The sequence below is a fragment of the Macrotis lagotis genome, chromosome X (genome assembly GCF_037893015.1).
Source record: "Macrotis lagotis isolate mMagLag1 chromosome X, bilby.v1.9.chrom.fasta, whole genome shotgun sequence".
Lineage (NCBI taxonomy): Eukaryota > Metazoa > Chordata > Mammalia > Peramelemorphia > Peramelidae > Macrotis > Macrotis lagotis.
The window spans coordinates 558656586-558679776 of record NC_133666.1 but is presented as its reverse complement, the minus strand read 5'-3'; the positions used below and the strand labels follow the sequence as shown (position 1 = coordinate 558679776).

General features: G+C 40.1%; 1 protein-coding gene across 8 annotated transcripts in view; it reads left to right on the top strand.

Moving 5' to 3' along the window:
- The first annotated feature begins 8416 nt into the window (after nt 1-8416).
- The window catches only part of AZIN1 (antizyme inhibitor 1), a 31436-nt gene continuing 16661 nt past the window's right edge, over nt 8417-23191 (top strand). For 2 of the 8 annotated variants that reach the window (XM_074200851.1, XM_074200853.1), the window contains exons 1-3: nt 8419-9137; nt 14740-14877; nt 21907-22052. The gene's annotated coding sequence lies outside the window, so the exon portion shown is untranslated. Of the gene's footprint in view, nt 9138-9935; nt 10461-14739; nt 14878-14993; nt 15331-21906; nt 22065-23191 lie in introns of those variants that run through there. The other 6 variants (XM_074200852.1, XM_074200854.1, XM_074200859.1 and 3 more) reach the window with 5 other exon arrangements.

The following is a 23191-nucleotide window of genomic DNA, read 5'->3' as shown; positions in this document are numbered from 1 at the left end:
TAAACCTAATTCAATCCCAAGTCAGGATATCACCCTGTCAAATTTGTCCTCTTTAAAACAAAGGAGGAACAACACAACATGTAATAATATAGTTTGATGGATTCTGGTTGATTGGCCAGACTCAAAGTAGTTGTTAATGGCTTGATGTCAACGTGGCAGATGTCCAGCCATAAAAAAATCTATGCTTTGTCTGGTATTGTTGAGTACTTTTATCAGTGAACTGGATAAATGGAAGAGATGCCTGTTCATTAGATTTTTAGATTGCACACTGAATGACAGAATCAAAATCCAAAAAAATATTGACAGGCTAGAATGTTGGATTGAATCCAATATGATGAAATTCAGTAGAAATAATTATAAATTCTTTTAGTTGGGTTGAAACTGTCAACATCACAAGTACAAAGTGGGAGGGAGAGGCAAGATTAGATAGCAAAATGTATTTCTAAAAAAAAGAGGTAGAGTTGTAGTGGCCAAAACGAGTCAGGAGTATGTTGTGACAACCGAAAAAACTAATTTAATTTCATACTACATTAAGATGAAGCTTCCAGGAAGAAGGAAGTGATCATCTTTCTATATTCTGTTCTCATAAAATTATAAGAGGAGTATTGTGTTCAGATCTGGGTACTGCTGTTTTAAGGTCATAGGAAGGTAGCCAGGATGGTGAATGGTTTTGAGTCCATGTCATATGAGGATGGGAATATTTATATTGGAAAAAGGAAGAAGGAAGATATTTATCTTCAGCTTTTGAAGGGCTTTCATATGGAAAGAACATTAGACTTGGATTGTTTGGCCTGAGAGGGCAAAAATAATAGCAACTGGGTAAAAGTTACAAAAAGTGAAATTTAGACTTAAGAAAAACTTCCTAATCAGAGCTAATCAGAATTTGAAACCTAAAGATGTGTTGGGCTCTATATGGAAGCATATAGTGAGCAACGAGGCCTTTGGTGTGCCATCTATCAGTCTATCAATCAGTAAACATTTATTAAGGGCCTAGTAAAGGCTCTCATCTCTACTTAGCTGATCTCCTGGACCTCACCACTGTCTCCAATAACTACCAAGATGGAATCGACTCTGAAACTAAGTCCTCCTGAGGACCCCTGGCCCTGATTGGAAAAGAAGGAGTGTGGACAAAGGAGAGCTCCTCCCTGATCTTCCATTTAAGGATGGAAACTAGTGCAAGTCACCTCATTATCTCTCACTCAGCTGCTGCTGGTCTTCATCTTGTCCTTTTTCCTCACAACTCCTGTTTGGGAGTTTTTTAATATTTCATCTTTCCTATTGATTGTGAGCTCCTGGTGGGCAGAAACTGACTTTTTTCCTTTCTTTGTACACTTAGCACATAGTTAAGTGTTTTAAGGAACTGTGCTAAGGGAAGGATACAAAGAAAAGCTAAGAGAATAGTCTTTGTTTCTCAAGGAGTACACAGATTAATGAGAGACAACATGCAAACAATTTTGTACAAACAAGACTTACACAGGATAGATAGGAAATACTCAACAGAGGAAAGGAACTAAAAATGTTACCTTTGACCAGAAAAATGGAGAAAGTAGTTTCTAAAAGATATTTGTGTTACTACTATTTTGGTAAACCTCAAAACATAAATTTAAATCACGTACCTTTAAAAAAAATCGTGTGGCATTTTATCTTTATGATTACTATAGAATGTAAATAGAAATCATGCGGGTCCTAGAGAGTTCTAATTAGTGGAAAGCATTTTGCCTACTTGGACTAATATAAGCTAGAATGTTTATATATTAATAAATTGTCTCTTTGACTCTGACTTTGCCTAAATGCAAGATACAATGTTTTTCTTTCACATTTCTTGAAGGTCTTCATGCAAACAGGTCAAGAATCACTTGTTATCATGAGTCATTTTCCAGGTCAAGTAAAATCAACAAAATCAACATTTTATATAGTTTCTTTTGAGAAAAAAAAAATCCCTGCCTTTAAAAAGTATACATTCAAATGGGGGAAAACAACATATAAGGGAGTGAGGGATTGGGGAGGAGACAGAAGAGGAGTGATGGAATGAACTTGACTACCATTGGCACTTGCTCTGTAATGAAGTTGGAAGTCCTACGGAGATTGAAAATCTTCTGGGATGAGAAAGCCACAGGGTGGAGGCATCTCTAAGACAAGAAGGCTGCTGGGATGTGGCTCTGATTAATATATAAATAAATTGGTAAATGATTTGAGTGTTAGAATTGCTTATCATGGAGCTTGGAAGGAAGAAAAGGAAGGAAGGAAGGGAGGGAAGGAAATCATGGGGAAGAAATGGAAAAAGGAAGAAAAGGAAAGAAGGAAAGAAAAGATAGAAATGAACAAATAAGAGTAGATTATATAACACACTTTAAGAGTCTGGGTGTTTGAAAGGGAGTTTGTCTTGCATGTTTGGAAGTTCATGAGTAGGTGTAGAGTAGAAAGAATGAGTCTTGTGTGCTAGAGAACAAGGGAGAGGGAGGGAGTTGAGACAGTGACTACTAAGACCAAGGCTAGGATATGAGTCCTCAGTGCCCTCCCTACACAGTGTGTGTGTGTGTGTGTGTGTGTGTGTGTGTGTGTGTGTGTGTGTGTGTGTGTGTGTGTGTGTACTATCAGCAAGAAGTTGTTGCTCAGCTTTGGCTTCATACCATGTATTTGGATCAAACACTTTCTCCTTTGCCTACCAGCACAATTTTTTTAAAATTTAAAATAATGCAAAGTGAGAACTGAAAACGTTATGATGCTTTATCTATCAAAATTCATATAAATGTAAATCATCATTATGCAAGTATGATTGTTTATTGATATCAATCTTGTTTCTAATAAAACATTTAATTAAAACTGTCTCCTGATACATTTTTGTCCTACAAATCTTTTGTCCTGTCAAAAGCATTTAACAATACTGATTACCATGTCTTTAATACTCTTTTCTCCCTTGGGTTCCATGATATTGTACTTTGCTGGTTCTCTCATCTGACTGCTTCTTTTCTAACTTAGCTCCTCTTTCTCTTCTCAAGATATTGCCCAAAGCTCTCATCTGTCCTTTTTTTCCTCTACTTAGTCATTCATCCCCTCTGTTTCAAGTGTCAATTCTAATTCTGATGAGCCAAATTTCTTTCTTAAAACCTCATGGGGTCTTTCCAGAATTCCAACGGACTTACAGATGTGCAATATCCCTTCATATGTCTAAACCAGTCTTGCTGCTTTGGGGTGGGAAGGGGATTTAAGACTGAGGACTACTGCAATAGTTACAAGGGCATAGTCAAGGCTGGAGGAAGAGGGAACACCAAGGCAATACAGCATAGGTAGTAGGCTATTCTTTGGCAAGAAGTGCGCTTCAGTCTCCACTGAACTCCAACCTTGGTTGGCTGCTACCAGAAGAGGTTGGAGGGCCCTGTGAGCAACAAGATAGCTGAGATGAGGAGGTTGAATCCACCTAAACCTAAAGCCATCTCATATGCTCTTGGTCATAAGTTGAGAGTTTCCACCTCAGATTCTCATGACTTCCTTTACTGGGAAGCATGTATTGAACAGCACATGACACTCCCTTACTTACTCTCAGGGAAGCAGAAATAGGGAACTAAACAAATTTAAACTTCATTTCTTAGAACTCCTAGATTAGATTAATTCTCTGGCTAGAAACTTCTAGAATCTTAAGAGTGAAGACTTCTAAGCACTTAGTAAATGCTTTATTATAATGAATTCTTTTTTCTTACCCATTGCCTTTATAATCCCCCTACTAGAACATAGGCTACCTATAATACTTTAGTAAATTTATCTATTTCTGTGGAGTATTGTCCTTATTATGCAGACAATGACTGTGCTAAATGAAATACAGCAAGTTCAGGGAGAAGATAGGGTTCCCCAGAGGGCAAGAGCTTGAGGTTTTGTTAGGGAACAACAGATTCATAAATCCCTTAATAATGAGGTGATGATATCCTACAAAGAGAGGTCAAGTGCAGGACAAAAAAAACCCTTTGACTTTGAAAAGCATATAGAATTTAACATTTCAATATACAACACATTTACCTTGAGAGGTCAGCATAAATCACTAGAGTGAGCATGGAATTCATTAGGACCCAGAGTCTTTGATTGGACAGAATCAGATGAGTGATTATTAATGCCACATAATGGTTAAAATCATCTAAATATAAATATCTATTTAGAACTTCAAACTTATATATCCATAATTTAACTATTCTTTCTTCTAAAATGTTTTCTTTTTCATGACCTCTATTTCTACAAAAAGCATCACCAATGGCCAAGAGGTACCAGATCTCAAACTGTATTATAAAGCAATGATCGTGAAAACTCTCTGATACTCACTAAGAAATAGTGTGGAATAGATAATTTTACATAAGACACAGTAGTAAATGACCTTGTAATCTAATGTTTAACAATCCAAAGACCCCCAATATCTGTCTCTATTTGACAAAAAACTGCTGGGAAAACTGGAAAGCAAGATGGCAGAAACTAGGCATAGAACAGTATCTTACATGCCATAATAAGACAGGATAAAAATGGGTATATAACTTAGACGTAAGATGATACCGTAAGCAAATCAGCAAAGCGATGAACCGTTTATAGAAAAAGGAAGAATTTTTGACTAAACAAGGGACAGAGAGGATTGATTATAAGATATAAAATGCACAGTTTTGATTGTGTTAAAGTTGTTATACAAACAAAACCAAGGCAAACAAGCAGAAAGCTAGGAAACAATTTTTACAGCAAGTATTTCTGATAAAGGTCTCATTTCTCCCATATATAATTGAATCACATATATAAGAATACAAGTCATTCCCCAATCAACAAATGATCAGGTGATAAACAGGCAGTTTTCAGATGGAGAAATCAAAGTTATTTATAGTCATATAAAAATAGTCTATTAGAGAAATGCAAATAAAAACAACTCTTAAGTATCACCTCACATCTATCAGATTGGTTAATATGACAGAAAAGAAAATGATAAATGTTGGAGATGTGACAAAACTGAAACAGTAATGTACAGTGTTGGTGGAGTTGTGAATGGATCTAACCCTTCTAGAGAGGATTTAAAACCATGCCCAAAAGACTAATAAAATGTGCATACCTTTTGATCCAGCAATACCACTACTAGGTTTTTATTTCAGGGAAAGTTAGTTATTTGTACAAAAATATTTATAGAAGCCCTTTTTTTGTGGCGGTAGAGAATTAGAATTGAGGGTCCATCAATTGGAGAATGTCTGAATAAGTTGTGGTATATGAATGAAATAGCCTACCAATGTACTATAAAAAAATGATGAGCAGGTGAATTCCAGAAAAACCTGGAAAGACTAAAATAAACTGATGCAAAATGAAGTGATAAGAACCAGAACACTGTAAACAATAACAGCAACATTGAATAATGATCAATTATGATCAACTTAGGTCTTCTCAGCACATGCAATGATCCAAGACAATCTCAAAGGTCTTATGATAGAAAATACTGTCCACACCTAAAGAAAGAATTGATGGAGTCTGAATGAATATCAAAGCATATTATTTTCACTTTTTCCCTTCTGGCTTGTTTTTTCTTTCACAACATGGAATATGGAAATGTAGAAATAAAATGGAAATAAGTTTTACATGTTTGCACAAATATACACATACATACACACACACGCACACACACAAATAAAACATCAAATTTTGGGAGGGGAGAATTCAGAAGTTAAAAATTTTAAAATGGACATTAAAAATTGTCTTTAAAAGAAATTGAAAAAATAAAATATTTGAAGTTAAAGTGTAAATAAATAAAAGCATCACCATTCTCTTATATAAGCTATATTCAAAATCATCTTTGATCTTTCTGCTTTGTCAATGCCTATGGTAACCAAATTCTAATGGGTCTACCCAAAGGTACTCTGGTAAATGTTTAACAATTGACTCTCTGAAGAAAAAAAAGTATGCACAGTATATTTCTAAGTTTAATCTTCACTAGGAATGTTATCTCCATCATTTTCTTAAATTTAGACAATCAACAAAACATTAAGCTTAATAATGGCTGATTTGCAGCCATTTGCTTATTTCTGAACATTTCTGTATAAACGTTTACACTGAAAATTTAACAATTGGTCTTCATTCCTGAGGTACTTCTTCACTTCTGAGTTTGTTTTGAACTGTCTCTTCATTGTTATCTCTAGAGTTACCAATTTAGACCAGATTTTATTACTATTGTCATAATTTCCTGAGTAATCTATCTGAATCCCTAATCAGTCTACTTTACATCACTGTCAAATTCAATCTTTCTAATGCACAACATGGTGCAAATGTGAATTGGGTTCAAATCTTCCTTCCTTCTTTTGCCTTTTGGGCAAATTACTTAACCTCTCTGCAGAAGGGTTCCTGATCAGTATTGGTAGAGGGAGTTGCCTCATTAGGGAAGTCCCACCAGGAAAGGACTCACAGGCCCAGACAAAAATAATGCTTAGCTCATATTATGTTCCTGCTTCACAAGAGTTTGTTCCCAATCAGTTACTAAACAGGTCAGAAATTCTCTAATGACATTCAAGTCCCTTCATCTTTGTGGGCTCTAAATTACCTTTCCAACTTTATTGTACCTAATGACCTAATCATACCAGAGTACATCCAAACTTCACTAAACTAGTGTTTGAGCTGGAAGGAACTTTAGAGATTGTTCAAATCTCCTGATTTTATAGAAGATTACCCTTTTACCCAGAAGCAGACCTGAAAGTCATTTGCCAGTTATTTCATCCCAAACCATACATCTGAGCTCATACCTTTCCCTTCTTCCAAACTCCCCTTTAAGGACTTCTCCCATTTAGAATGACAGCTCTTTGAGGACAAGAATTGCTTTACTTGCTTATATTAGCACCTTGACATATAGCAAGCCTTAATTAAAAAAAAAAGTTTCATTCATTCAAACTGGGACCAAGAAAAAGGAAGTAACAAGTTGCAGGTGGACAAGCTCTTCTGATTCCAATCCCAACTCACTTTTTCCTCTGATACCTGTGGCATCCCAAACCTGGCCAATTTTATCATTTTACGCCTATTACTTCTTCCCAGTAGAGGGAATTCAAACTTGGAACCAGAGGACTTGGGGGGGGGGGGTCCATCGAGGATTACTTTGGGGTGAGATTGAGACTGTCACAACCCTGTCTAGCCTTCATCTGCTAAACGAGCCAATGTTCGGGTTGACCTCTAGGATCCCTTCCAGCTCTCTGTCTAGCCTCCCTCGAAAATCCATGTGGATCAAACTCTGCTCTCATGCAGTAGCCCTGTCCTCTGAATGCTTTAGTCATTACCACGTCTGATCCCGTACAAGGGCTGTTCGTGTGTGTGTGTGTGTGTGTGTGTGTGTGTGTCCCGTCCCATTGTGCTTGACACTGTCAGGTCTCCGGGTCGGGACTTATCTGAACCTTTCTTCCCCCCATAGCTCTTCTGCTCAATGAATGACGGCATTATTCAGATGCCGGAGCTTTCAGCTATCAGCCTTTCTACCTAGTGAGCTCGCTCCAGGGTGAGAGGTGGGGCTCTGCCTGGCAGTCTGTCTGTGCCCCTGCAGTCAGTTTGTCTCTGCCTGCAGTCTGTCTGTCTCTGCCCCGGCAGTCTGTCTGTTTCTGCCTGTAGTCAGTCTGTCTCTGCTCGGCCATCTGTCTGTCTGTGCCCTGGCAGTTAGTCTGTCTGTGCCCCTGGCCGTGTGTCTGTCTGTGCCCCTGCAGTCTGTCTGTCTGTGTCCCTGGCCGTGTGTCTTTCTGCCCCTCGGCAGTCAGTCTGTCTCTGCCCGGCCTTCTGTGCCCCTGGCCGTGTGTCTGTGCCCTAGCAGTCAGTCTGTCTCTGCCCGGCCGTGTGTGTGTGTGTCCGCCCCTGCAGTCTGTCTGTCTATGCCCGGCCGTGTGTCTGTCTGCGCCCCTGGCCCCTGCAGTCGGTCTGTCTGCGCCCCTGGCCCCTGCAGTCGGTCTGTCTGTCTGTGCCGCTGGCCGCGTGTGTGTGTGTGTGTGTGTGTGTGTGTGTGTGTGTGTGTGTCCGCCCCTGCAGTCGGTCTGTCCGTCTGCGCCCCTGGCCGTGTGTGTGTCCGCCCCTGCAGTCGGTCTGTCCGTCTGTGGCCCTGGCCGTGTGTGTCCGCCCCTGCAGTCGGTCTGTCCGTCTGCGCCCCTGGCCGTGTGTGTGTCCGCCCCTGCAGTCGGTCTGTCCGTCTGCGCCCCTGGCCGTGTGTGTGTCCGCCCCTGCAGTCGGTCTGTCCGTCTGCGCCCCTGGCCGTGTGTGTGTCCGCCCCTGCAGTCGGTCTGTGTGTCGGCGGGGCGCAGGCCGGGGTCCGCACAGCCGCGCCGCGCGCGTCAGAGCGCCGGGGTTCCCGCCCCCCGGGGCCGGCGGCTCGCGGGGAGACCTCACAAACGCTACGTGGGCCGGCGGCGGCGCCCGGGCCCAGCGCACAATGCGGCCGCGGCCCCGCCACGGGCGCCTGCGCGCGCACAGCCGGCCCCCCGCTCCGTTCCTCCTCCGGCGCCGCCCGCCTCCCTCCCGCCCATGTCCTCGCTGCGGTCCCTGCGCCGGCGGGGGAGCTGATCCCCGGCGTCCCGGTGGTGGGGAGGGGGCGGGAGGCCGGCAGGCGGCCAGCCCGCCGGAGGCCGCGAGGCCGCGGACACCTGCAGCGCCCGGTGCCGTCGCCCCCCCTCCCCTCTGCCGGCGCCCGGCCGGGCCCCGGGCCGCGGCTCCGGCGGCCTCCCCGCCCCGTCCTCTCCCCCGCCCCGCTCGAACAGTGGCCCGGCCGGCTGTGACGTCGGCGGGCCCCGCCTCCGCCCGCCCCCCGTATAAGTAGGGGCGCTCGGGGCGCCGCCGCCCCACACTCGCTGGCTCTGGGTCCGGCCGCCTCCCCGCCCGCGTCGCGCCTCCCTCCGCTCGCCCCGGCTCGCGCCGTCCCGCTCCGCCCGCCCCGCCGCCTCCTGCCCGCAGCCGCCCCGCCTCGCCTGGGAGTCCCGCCGCGGGCGCCGCTTGCTTCTCTCCGGGCCGCCGCCGCCGCAGAGCTGGTGCCGGCGCCGCGCTGCCCCCCGCGTCCCCCCGCAGCCTATGGCCCAGGCCGCCTCGGGTATTTCTGCTGTAGGTAACCACATCCCTCTTTAAAAATTCCGCCTAAAAAGAGAAGACGCTTTACCCGACTCTTTGGGCCGTTATCTCACGTGAGTACCGACCCCGCGGGGGCGCGTGGCGGCGGGCGGCGTGCGGGGCGGCATGCGGGGCGGCGCGCGGCGGGGGCGGCGGGCGGGGCCGGGGGCCGGGCGGGGGGGGGGGGGCGGCCTCCCCGGGGCGCCTCGAACATGGCGGCCGCGGGCGCCCGGGCCGCGGGGTCGAGGGCGAGGCCGGGCCCTCGGCGGGCGGGCGGGCGGCCCCCTCCCCCACCGCGCCGGCCCCGCTCTGCCGGGGGGGGGGGGTCGCGGCCCCCTCCCCGGCGTCCCTCTCCCGTGGTGCATTGCTGTTTCCGGGGAGGGGGGGGGCCTCCCGGCTGTGCTACAGCCCCCCCCGGGGGGGGGGGTCCGGCGGCCGGGGGAGGGGGCGAGGCGCGGGGGGCGGGCGCGGGTGACAGCTTCGGGCGGCCCCGGCCCCCCGCGGCCCCGGGGCAGCCCCGCTGTCAGGCGGCCCTTCTGGAAGGCTCGAGGGCTGCCGCCCCGCCCCCTGCGGCGCCCAGATTGGGCGGAGGCGCCGTCACTCAGCCCCGTCACCTCGGGAGAAGCCAGGCTTAGTCACCTCTGCCCCGCGGGCCGGGGCCGGGGCCGGGGCCGGGGCCGGGGCCGGGGCCGCGGCCGCGCAACGACGCCTTTCCTCCTGCTTGGACTAAACTTAGGCGGATGGAAAGCCCGGTCCTGCCCGGCGCGCGGCCGAGCCCCGGTGACAGCCGGCTGCGGACCCCCCTGCTGAGCTGGAGGCGGGAGGAGGAGGAGGAGGAGGAGGAGGGGGCGGCCCGTGGCCCAGAGAGCCGCCTGGCCCCTCCACCAGGGCGCTCCCCGCCGGACCCGGCGCCCGCTCCTGCGGGGGCCAGGTGTGCGGCCGTGCGGGCCGCGGCCGCTGCATTCGGCCGTCTGCTCCCCAAGAAAGCCTCGGAGATGCGTTTGTCCGACTTTGCCCCCGACCTTTGGGGGGAGCCGAGAGGAATTTCCTCCCGATGCAGCCTGGCTGCCGCATTTTAGCGGGTTTTTTTGTTTGAATCGACTGTGGGTGGTAATGGGGGGGGGAAGGAGGAGGGGTTTGTTCCGGTCTGGACCGCTCCAATCTAGTTCTCTTCTTCCTGTCACTATGTGAACAATGCTGCTGTCTTGGAGCCTCTGGTGCTGCCTGTGTTGTGGTGGCCTCGGCCCCATCCCTTTGCAATAGAAATGGCATCTCACCCCGAGGACCTTAAAAGTCATTTCTCTGGCAGACCGAACTCTCCTAAATAGGCAGTTAGCCGGGGGAGACCAAGCCTGTGGCAGATTTTGGTGCCATATTTAAAGGGAATGAATATGCTGGTAAATGTTACCTATAACATTTCTTTTTTACTTAAGAAAATAGTGACTTTATCGTAGGAGCAGTCTATGAAAATTTTAACTCTTTGGAAAACCTGCTTTTTGGAGATGAAAGGAGAAAATAATTCCATAGGTTTGGGAAGCAAACAAAGCTCAAAATGTTGACAAGCAGCATTGCTGCCATTATGGAGAACACTGTATATAGTATACTTGCTGCCCTTTTTTCAGAGGTAGAAAAATCTGGCTGCTTATGTAGCAAAAGCTTTGGGGCAAATAGGTTTGAGGTGGGTGCTTACACAAAGTAAAAGAGTAGTAGTGACTTATTAGGGTTTTCATTCTGATGAAGGGAATTTGTTCTTAAAGATCAAAGTACCTTGGATTCTCTACTAGGCTTAACCTTGTGTTCATTGATAGGTTTATTTTCACTCAGATGTAATAGAATGAATTAGATTTAGACAGTCTTTCCCAGCTAATGGATTAATAAGAATGTGGGCAATTTAAAAGTCGGTGTGGATTTGTAAATTGGTTACTACTCAAAGAATGCTTTTGAAGTTGTGGGCATCTTGCTTTAAACAAAAAAGTATCAATAAAACTTAGCAAGTGTTTCCTTATATTAACCCTGTTCTAGTACAGAAAAGAAACAGCTTAAATACATTGAAACCAGTTTTAAGAATATACAGTTTGTATAACTGACCAGTGCCATTCTGATTAGAACATTTTCCCAGTTTTGAGATGACGGGAGTGCAAAATATATAATTTGCCATGGCAACTTAAAAACTATCTCCAAACAATCGTTTTGTTCAATAGCTAAAGAAATTGTGCAGTAAATAAATAGATTACATATTTTGTAAAAGAATGCTTCCTGTATAGCAGTAAACAGGACTGTTACTTCATTGTAGCATCCTGAGGAGTTTGTTTTTATTAATGGATATTTGTTAGATCTTCTGAAATCCAATGTGAAGTAGAGTAAAATTAAGCAGTGCCCTCTTATATGCTATAAGCTATTATCAAAACCAATATATTAAAAAGATAGGTTCAAGAGAATACTTGACTACAACTAAATAAGCAAGCCAGTGATTTCCAAACATCCTTATATTCTGTGGTGTGGTTACTTAATATTGTTTCTATAGAGGAAAAATAGAATGGGAGGGAGTGTCAAAATTAAAGGTTTGTGAGGCACTCTCTTCCACATTACTGCTTGGAAATTTTGCACAAAATCTTAATAGCTAAAGAACCCAGGTCTCCTAATCATCAAGTCACAATACTGTCCCTAACATTCTGGGGAAGCCCCTTTTTTCTTTTCTTACTCTTCACCTGGGACAATCCTTAAAGAGGTAGATAAGACATGGAATGTACAAATTGGAATAGTGCTTATAATTTTTTTTCGTTACTGTTTCTTAAAACAGTGGTGTCAAACTCAATAGAAAAGGAGGGCCTCTAATTTCTGCATAATTTTGAAATATGATATTTGTATCATTTATCTTCATTAAATATTTCCCAGTTACATCTTAATATGGTTTGTGCTATATACTCCTGAATTATATTGGGCCAGGGCACAGGTTTTAGAGACTTGCTGTCTAACTCAGTTTGTGGCCTCTGGGTTGCATTGCCTGGTTGGTTGTCCATGCTTTTTGATTTTAAAAAAGGTCAAGGTCTCCCACTGATCATTATCCTGCCATAGGACTCAGATGGCTCTGGAGGAGAATGCCAGGCTGGTGACTTTGCCCCATTCTCCCTCACTTAAATCCAGTTTGTTGCAAGTCATGGTATCCTCTCCCTGATGTTCGTGGTCCTCTTAAAATGAAAGGCAAACAATAACCTTTGCTCTTGACTTCCTTGTGCACTTGGAAGTCCCAAGTTAAATGGGAGGTCAGTCATGAGTCACACTATAATATTCAAAGATTGGAGTGAATCCATACTAGTAAATTTGAACTATTTTAGAATAATGGTTATTTGTGCTACATTGCTGAAAATTTTCCATCAGTTTTACAGCTGAATGGCCCTATCTATCAGTCATAAAATATACCATACCTTTTCACTATTTCTAACAACAGACTTTGAACAAAGATGTACTTTGCTTAGGTAAAGTAATAACTAGTTTGTTTCAGTAATTGCTTAGAACCTGATTCAGTCTGTCTTATCTAAGCCATGGTCAAGTTTCAATTTCTTTATTTTAAAAATAGGGGCAATAATAGCTTCTACTGACTTCTTTCTATTACATTAAAAATTAAGGCATGGACTTCTTGCACTATATATAGGACAAGTCCTTCCGTGATTATTGAGCCTTATCACAGGGTTGGGAGGCTAGGTAGTTAAATTTGAAGGGAGTCTGGGCTTGGAATGAGGAAGATTTCCATTGAGTTCAAATGTGACCTCAAACAATTGCTGAGTGACCCTGGGCAAGTCACTTATTAATCCTATTTCTCAGTTTTTCTTATCTGTAAAATGAGTTGGAGAAGGACCACTCTAGTAACTTTGCCAAGAAACCCCAAATGAGGTATGAAGAGTCAAACTCTACCAGAAAATGATTGAATAAAATCACAAGATTGTTGTGGAGATCAAATAAGAATTTTAAAAAGGATTTGAATATAATATAAAAAACGTAGGGACCTAAAATTAAGCATTTATTATCTTCTAATGTGTTGCTAGATCCTTACAGGGCTTGCCCTGTGTTTAAAGAATTTTACTTTAGTAGAAGTTGTTATTTTAGGCCAGAAACTATTTTCCTAAAAAAGGAAGTTTTTATATCCACAATACCTGACACTTGATAAGCCATTTGAATTTAACTTAAGCAGCAACTATACTACAGAAAGTGGTCCAACATGTAAACTTGTTAAAAATTTGAGACCTACAACAGACCTACAATGAATTTTACTAAGTAAATATTGTGGTTTTTATGTACTCTGCTCTTTGGCCTAAGAACTGGAGGTGCAAAGAAAAGCAAGATAGTTCTTCTCAGGGAGTGCTCAATCTAAGGAAAACATCAAGTGAACAACTGAGTACAAGAAAAGCAATATAGAATTACGGAAAAATAGGGAAAGTTTATTGAAGGTAGGCTTTTACCTGACGCTTAAAGTCAGGGAAGCTCAAATGAGGGAAGGCATGAGCGAAAACTGGTGAAAATGCCTGCTGCTGAAAGATGTTTGTCTTATTCCAGGAGCAGCAGGGAGACCGTATTGGTGGACCAGTGCATGGGGGTTGGGGAGTGGTGTGAGAAGACGGGAGAGGTAGGGGGTGAAGTGATAAAGGAATTTTGAAGGCAAAACAGGATTTTTAAAAATTTTATCCTGGAGCTGGTGGGGAACTACTATATTTGAAGTAGTTAGAATGATTTGATTAGACCTATGTTTTAAGGAAACTTACTTTGATATGTGAGTGAAGTATGGACTTAGACAGGAAAGGCAGACCAACTAGCAGTCTGTTGCTGAGAGCCTGCATATGGGTGGTGGCAGTGTCAGAGGAGAGAAGAGGGCATATGTGGGAGATATTATGAAGGTAAAATTAGTAGGCCTTTACAACATAATAGATATGAGAAGGAGGAGGAGTGAGAATGAGGAGTCAAAGGTGTCATCTTGCAAAACTAGGGGGTTTGGGGGAGGATGGTAATACCTCTCCAGTAACAAGGAAGTTTAGGGGTAAAGGAGGAAGGAGAGATAATTTAGTTTGGGACTTGCTGAAGTTTAAGATGTCAACAGGACTTCAGATTGAGATATACAGTAGCTATATACTGGAGAATCCCTGGAGAGATTAGGGCTCAATAAGTAGATTTGAGAATTAACAGCATAGAGATAATTGAATCCTTGGGACCTGATAAGATCACCAAGCAAAATTGCTTAGAGGGAGAAAAGAGACAAAAGCCCAATTCAGAGCCCTGGAGTACACTACCTCTTTAGGTAGGAAGATTTAACTATTTAACTTAGGTGGCTAAGGGAGTGGTCAGAAGTTAGGTGGAGAACAAAGTCTGTATGATATCCTAAAGAGAAGTATATCAATTAGAATTATATTACCAGTTGTAGACTTAATTGACTTTTTCCGCAAGTGGATAACTTTTTATATGAAAAAGGAAAAAAAAACTTGGTTCAAGTTTAGTTAGAAACACTTAATATTAGGTTTTTCTCTTTTTGAAGTAGTTGATCCCTCTAAGTACCTTTCAGTTCTAAATTTTGTTATGTACTTGTTTAGATTTCATTTCTTGATGTGTACAGTTAAAAATTTTTGTTTCAGAATGACTTAAAATTCTTGTGGTTGCATCATTTCCAAACATTTCTATTTTCCTTTTTAGGGCGAACTTTCTGACCAGGTATACAACTATCCAGAGGGCCTAGGAGAAGTGCTTTACAGAGAGCAGTTCGACTTCAACGCTGAGCCACCTTGGGAACCTAGCTGATGATAGGAGGGTTCCATCTCCTAACTTGTCCATGTAAGTGCTCCTAAATCTCACTTGGAAACTCCTGGTCAGAAAGTTGGTTTTTTTTGTGTTTGTGTTTTTATTTTTCATGGATAGAATTAATCATGATGCTAAGAAGTTGTCTATAATAACTTGTATGGCTTAAAGATCTGAATTCTTTAAAAATTCTACTCATCATATTCTAAATATGAAAAAAATAAGTATTAATATGTGTGTTTTTAGGTTAATGTTCTTGTTATAATGCTCTTTCTGTAAGTGTTTTAAGCACATTGACCTTGAAAATTTTGTTGGATTAACCATCATCAGCTATCAGCTTCCTTTCATACTCTATGTAAAATCTTAAATACACTAGTGAACTAAAGTTCTGTTTTAAAACAGGTTATTTGGGAAGTTTGTCTACATAAAATCTGATCCATGTTTTGCAAATTGATTCTTTACTAAAGCTCAGTATGTGTTAATTTTTAGGTAAGATTTTATATATAACGTGTGTGTGTGTGTGTGTGTGTAATTCATATTCTGATCTTTAATGTTGTAATTTAGGCAAGAGAATTTAATCCATTTGTTATCCATGAATTTAAAAAAGATTTTAATTTGGGTTTTTTCAAATTGTGTGGCATTTGACTTTTAAAGCACCTACTTTTAAGAAGATAATGCATTTGTTTCTAATTATTTATTTACCTATATCTTATTGACCAAATTTGGCAGGTTATAGAGAGATGGACTTTGGTGTGTTTTGAATTATTTTAAAATTGACTCTCAGACTAGAGGGAAAGATTTTAAAAGACAATTGAGTCATACCATTGGATCTCTTGTGATGGCATTAGGGTTCTGAGAGATCCTGGTTTTATCTTTATTTCAATAGGATCTGTTTGATTACTATATTATCTTAAGTTTATTAAATACAAGTGTGAGTATTTAGTTAGCTGGATTTTTATGTTAACCCTAAAAGAAGCTTTCTTAAGATGAATAGCAAGAAAGTGATACTGTGATTTGGAAATAGTATAGACGATCGATTTTCCTTTGTCCTATGATACAGCAGAAAGGAAGGTTATCAGGGTATCTGTGTGAACTTAAGTCATTTAACTTAGGAACCTTGATTTTTTTTTTTTTTTAGATTCTTTCTCCTAGGTCCCTTAATAAGCTCCAGATTAATGGCTCTAAACATCTTCAAAATTTTGAAGGAAGTTTTAAGTTTTTAACAATGTGTTTTCAAATCTTGTTTTTAATCATATAATTTTAAATATTGCTTTTTACTCATCTCCTAAGTATTTTAACAATTTTTATTCCCTTGAATGTAGACATTTTATTTGAGTCTCCTTTTTTTAAACATTTCCCTTCTGGGCAAGATTTTGGAAGATGGGAAATAAGCATCTTCAAATAACTTTAACATTTTGGCTTTTTTGAACCCCTCTTAAAAGAATATTAATATACTAGAATTGTGTAGCTAGCATAATGGGAAAGTCTCCTAATAAGCTTTTAAATTTGTTTCATTGCCAGTTTTGCTATTGACAGAGTAAATCTAAAAAATGATAGTTGGTCTAACTTTTAAAGGGTAATCTAAAATTTTGTGATTTTTCTATTTGTAGCAAGCAACATGCTTTGTGAAATCAGTTTACTTTTAAGAGAATGTTCTCTTTTTATAGTACAAAAGAAAGTGATATATTGTAGAACCTACAAACAATTGTATATACTATTTAAAAAAAATAATTGATAAACCTCAACAAATCCTACCTTTATTGACCAGTGTGAACCATTTTCATCTGAATTATGCATAAGTATAATGTGTTGATGTAAACAACACATTAAATTAAACTTCATTGCTCTTTTGTCTAGATGTTTAGGAGAAGTGGGCTAGGTAACAGAATACTGAGATGGTTGACATATTGAGATACATGAAGCGTACTGAGATAGTTGACATATTGAGATACCTGACTGCTGTTACTCGATGTTTTTGTAAGCTACCACTGCATAGTGATATCACTATAGTTTTGATATAGTTTATTTGGGGGTATTATATTCCTGAAAATAATTTTCTGTGACTCCATTGGGAATACTGGGAATATAAAAACTTTGAATCTGAACTTAATTGTCATCATTACAGAAGTAGTAGTAAATGGCATATAACATTTAAATAACAGTTATTGGGCCTTATATGAAGCATTGTGTTATGGTGGAAAGATCACCTTGGAACTGGAGAATCTGGATTCAAATCTCATTCCCTATTTAACTTTGAATAAGTCCTATAACTTATTGGTCTTCTCATCTATGTAAAGGGTTGGAGTAGGTGCCTTCTAAGATGTTATAGAGCTCTAAATTTATAATTCCTGTGCGATTTGTATTGCAGATAATATCACTATTTGCAGATAGAACTTGGAAGTTCAGTGATGTTTTTACTAACTTCATGGTCTAAGACTTAAATGTCAGAAGCCAAATTTGAAGCTTCAAGCCCTTGGAGCTTTCAGGTCTAATAATCTATCCACTAGCCAGTTTGTCTCTAAAATAATAAGCTATGGCAAAGGTCTTATACTTGACAGAGCTTGAGCTGTGACATTTGTGAAAGGTTTCAGGAATAGATTGCTTTCCCCTCATGAAATTCATAATGACTCTATTCAGCTGTCAAACAAAAAAATTTGGAGTTGTTCCTATAATAAAAATTTTGTGATATGTTTTCCTTTGAACACACATATTTTGAGTTACTACTTGCAGTAAAGAAATACTAATATGTCAGTCTATTGAAAGGTTCATGAAGTGGGAGAAATCTTCTCCTTTCACTTTTATGAGAGATTCCAAATGGACAAGTAGTTGACATGTATTTATAGTGTTCAATGATGATATACATTTAGGATCTGCTCTTAGGTAAGTGACAGAATATATTCAGTTTAAATACAGTAGCCTCTGTAGCCTTTTGGTGCCTTTAAATAAATGTCAAGTTAAAGCTGTTAACATTTTAGTTTTATATATTCTTTACCTACTTAGATAATATTTTCATATAATATCAATAATGGAGACTTGAAGTTTTTGAATTAAGTTGACTGTTCTCATTATTAAATTCCCAGGCTTTTATTATTTTTGTCATATACATATTCATATGTGTGTGTGTATATATATATATATGTATATATATATATATATATATATAAAATCATTTTAGTTGTCAGCACATACAAACTATTGTTGTTGCCAAGTATCTCTATTTTAGTATACTTTTTTTTTTCCTGCAAGACAGTGAGTTTACTTGCCCAAGATCACACAACTAGATAATTAAGTGTCTGAGGTCAGATTTGAATTCAGGTCCTCCTGACTCCAGGGCTGGTGCTCTATCCACTGTGCCACCTAGCCACCTCAGAGTATCTCTTTTTTAAAGACTCTTTTAAAGAGTGCCCTGATAAGTGTGTTAAGATGCCTGATTAAATTATTTTTATGTGCAATTTAATTTTGGAATTGAGAAAAATAGTGAGAAAATTATCTTGGGTAGAGAAAACTAAAATAAGTGAATAGTTTATTCTAAGAAGGTAGAAGGTAGCACATTTCCAACATGCAAACAATACTCTTTGGCTTTTTAAAGGTAGTGTGAGCTATTTAAGGAATTATGGTGAAACTTCCAATTTGGGTTTGCTTATTTGTTTTTATTTCCAACTATGTTCCTTTAGAATCATAGATTCAGAGCTGAAAAGAACTTTTCTTATTGACAGGAGAAATTTGGGCTCAGAGTGTCACACAGTGAATAATTGGTCTTAAGGTGTAATTTGTCTCCTGGTCATCCTAATTCTCAAAACTAGAATTCTTTCCACTACACCCTAAAAGTCAACCTCTCACCAGACCAGGAACAGATGTAGAAATGGGGCAATGTTAAATTTAATCTTGGTATATTTTTATTACCTAACTTTAACCAAATGATTTAACTTTTTGGTAACTTTGGATAGTAAAAATGTATTGCTAGACTTAGATCAGGACTCATGCTCATGTCTTCCTTCTGCTTCTCTTGGGAAAGTTGCTTTATCCCTCTGAACCTTAAGATTATCAAATATTTGAGAAAATTAAATCTTTTTGGAACTTCTGTGTGACACTAAACTTGCTCATAGTAAAAAGGGTTAAAGAACACTTTTTGGAATAGCTGGAAGTGCAAATGCCCTGAGTTTGCATAATTTTAATATTCATTAGCATTCCTCCCTAATAACAATGTTATAAAATGTTTTTCTTGACTTCTGAGTTATTAGAGGACTGCTTTTTTTTTTTTAACTAAACTCTGGAAGGGTCATATACTGTGATCAGTTTCTGGGTAGATTATGCTGAGAGAGGACTTTTCCAGTAATGACACCTTTTCCTTTCATCACCACCGCCATCCCAGAAATGGATTCTTTGGGGTCACATACACTCTTGTCAATCAGGTCAAAACCTCAAGGCATCAAATCCATGTATACAGATGCCAGTTGTCAGAAACTATTTATAAAGTCAAGAGAGCAGAAGTCTGCCTATTCTTGTTTCTGGTCTGGCTCCTCTTTGTCTTGTTTACTCTCCTTTTTTTTCTCTTCACTGTTACCTTAGCCACCATCTAGCTTGTGTGATTTGGGACAAGATTTTTTTTTTTTAAATTTCTAAGCTTTCAGTTTCCTTGTTAGTGAAATGGGATATAGAGGAAGAAATTACTAGTTCTTCCAAATTAAAAATTCGTTGGGACCATCCTATGAGTTATTCTTTAGTCTTCCTTTTTGTGAATGTGAGTAATATTGTCACACATCTGGTAATATAAATACCCACCTTAAAGAGAACCATTCTTTCTGAATTTCAAGTAGTTACTTATTTCAGTACTGACAGCATTAAGTAAAAGGCTTGGCCTTAGAGTTAGGAAGACTGAAGTTCAAGTGCTATTTTTGATACATAGTGGCTATATGACTCCGGTCAAGTTACTTAACTTTTTAGAACCTGTTTTCTGTAATGGTTAGAAGGTATAGTTTCTTGTTGGGGGAATGTGAGGCCTGGTTACAGTAGGTCATCACCAGTAAGATTGAGAAAGGAGATAAATAGACCTAAGATTACAGTTAAAGTCTCTTCTAGTCTCAAATTTCTTATCCTTTGTAGCAGGGAAATCACAGGCCCAGTTTTTAAAAAATATTAAATTAAATGCCGGAGGATTTATTTGAGAGAGAGAGAGAGAGAGAGAGAGAGAGAGAGAGAGAGAGAAGTGTGTGTGTGTGTGTGTGTGTGTGTCGGTGAGTCTTTCAGCCTGACTTCTTCCCTTTCATACAGCTTATTCTGTATCTATTTGTATGCCCAGAAAATGCAAACTAGTGTTTAATATTTACTGAAACTAACAGTATATTGTATGAAATCAGTTTTAAACACCAAATGAAAAATTAGCATTTACAGATACAATAGAGAAAGAGTGCATTTGAAACTGCAGTTCTCTCTTTGCTGTGTTCAGTGAAATCAATCAGCAAACATTGTGCAGGGTATTATTCCTAGTTTTCTGAATGCTGAGAAGACCAAAAACAAAAATGAAACCCCCCTGTCCTTAAAACTCACAATCCTTTGAAAAACACAAAAATATGCACAAAATATGTATAAAATCTGTTAGATCTTGTGAATTTAGTGATTTTTAACCCTGTGGTTCTTGAAAGTTGTACCTCTTCATTACCTTCTTTGTTCTTTCCTGAACAAATTGGATCCTCTTTGGTACATAACATGCAGAAATGTTTTATTTGCCTTTTGTACTCTTAAGTATAGTAGTTATTCTCTAGAAACAGATTAACATATCCATACTATTTATTCACCCTTTCCAACTTAACTTCTCTAGAACTCTTTTTTTCCAGTGTCTTAAATTTGTTGCTACATTCTCCTTTCTCAGTCATCCCTAAAACCACCCGTACAGTTAGAAAAATGAGTTTGACAAATACACATTAAAAAAAACAGATGGTTTATAACTTTATCTTTGAGATTGTTCCTTTCTTGGGAATGGGGTGGGTGCAAAGAGATAATCATTTCCATATTTTGTATTGGAATTTTTTGTTTGGTCTCTTCCTTCTTGTAATTATAAGACTTAATATGACTTCATGTGTGCATTGGTCAAGATTTGAGTTGAAGAGTGGTCAGGTCGATTTTGCTTGTATAAAAAAAGATGGTTGAGGCTAGCCAAGATTTGTTTTGCCTAGGATTTTTAACTTGCAAATAGAGGTGCAAAGCGTTAGCAATTCTTTACCTTTAAGTTCAGATGTTACCCCTTTTTAAAAAAAGGTATTTAAGAAATGAGTTAACAAATTTAACTAGACATGTTTGCCAGTGAGGACCTGACTTAACTCCTGTTTATTTTACTTATAACACCTTCTCTAGTTTCATCTATTCTTCCTTTTTACATATTTCTTGACATACATTTACATTATGCTAATTGCCTTTCTTCAGCTTCAAAGAGAGATAGTGGTTCCAGTTTTTGCCCCCTCTTCTAACCACACTCCCTGAGCAGGGAAAAGTCTTTGCTTGTTGCCCTAACTTTTGCTTTCTCTCTAGCTTCATCGGTCTCTTTCCCCTCCCTTCCATGCTAAAAAATGCTATAGGATGAAATGATTAAGAAGATTTTCCGTGATATGATCAAACAAGCTTTATATGGATAGGCAAAGTAGGGGTTCAATTTTCTACTATTAACTCCTAAATTTACTTTATTTGTATTGATGTAATTTTTATAAAGATTTAACTCCCCCCCCCCCCATTTATATGAAATTGTGTAGTTGTTTTTCTCAGTTATTATGGTAACCTGAATGGTAAGTAATGTTCTCCATTTTGTAAGTGAGGAAGTTATTATAATATAGGTGTGCTATTTCACAGAAAGTTGTCAAAGAGGAAATGTTTCTCTTTCATATTTAGTGAGCTCTGGATAGAGTGGTAAGTTATAAAATGCATATTAAAAGAAATCAAACTTGTCATGGGTAGACTTGCCCATAGACATTAACAAGATAACACTGTGGTTGATCATGTTAAGGTTCGGTTTCCTGCTTAGGTATCTCTGGAACAGTACTCCCAACCTTTCAGCTCTCCCTGTTCTACTTCCAGGGAGGTCTCCACTTCAGAAATCCAAGACCCATATTCATCCAGCTTGGTGTCAAGTGGGCTGTTGCTGCCAGAATTATCTTGTGATTATTTGAGAGATGTATCAGTTTCTTCTGAAGTACAATCAACTGTAGAAGCCTTTGTAGCAGGTGTGTAACAAGGCAAGTGCTCAGCTGCTGCAGTCACTACTCTTGGAGCTGCCTTCTTGATTACATGAGGATTCAGCCTCATGAACGGTTCCACGGAGCAGTGCTTGGTTCTTTGGAGCCTTATGTTTCTTCCGGCAGCTACTGATGGAAAATCCTACTCAGTAAAACCTGATATCCACAATCACCAATATGAAGGCACCAGGAAGTACTGAGAAAGGAAGGTTATAAACTGTTCCCACAGCTGTGAAGCCCAAATGGAAATAACTTTTCTTAAAAAATATTACAGCTGTTATTATTACTACACATGACTCTGGTACATGCAAGCTGAGTGTTCATATTGTTAAGTAAATTTTTTCCTCTACATTTATTTGTTTGCATAAATTTTGGATTGTAGAGTAACAAAATGATCTGGTCTTTGTTCAAAATTAACTTGTCATGTTCTAAAGTGTTTAGTAAAGGGAAACTAAATGAAAGATCCACTTTTCAACAAGAAACAATTGCTTAAAGCTTCTGCTGCCACTCTTGTCACATTCTGATGTCAGTTAGTGCCAGAATGTACCAGCATATACAGCTAATCATGTATGCTGAAAGACCTCTGGGGAACATTAGCTCATCTTAGTTTTAATATGTATAGAAATATTATGGTGCCTATGGAGAGATGCTCCTGGCCCTCCTCTATTCTAGAACTGTTCTTTGGTTCTTGACACATAGTTAAGTTCTAGAGTTCTGGATAGAAGTAAAGGACAAGAAAAATGTCTGAAACTAATTCCTAAAAGATCTCTTAAAATAGTTTTGGACTGCAGGTAGGCCAGCCCCTTACCCAGTGTTGCTGGGTCTTTGGAACATCTTTCAAATCTAATAAGATTGGCTCTTTTGTTTAACCTTTCTTTATGAAGTACTTTATAATATGATGGTGAAATTTAGTTTGAACAAAGACTTGTTAAAGGTACAAAATCAAAATTGATCTGTGATTTCCAACATGTTTTTCCATTGTTTTCTAAAATGAGCATTTCAGGTCCCTTTTTTGTGTATGACAACAGAGAGGAACTCTGTCTAGTTGGATTTTTGCTTTTTCGGGGTTTTTTTTAGGTTTTTGCAAGACAAGTGGGTTAAGTGGCTTGCCCAAGGCCACACAGCTA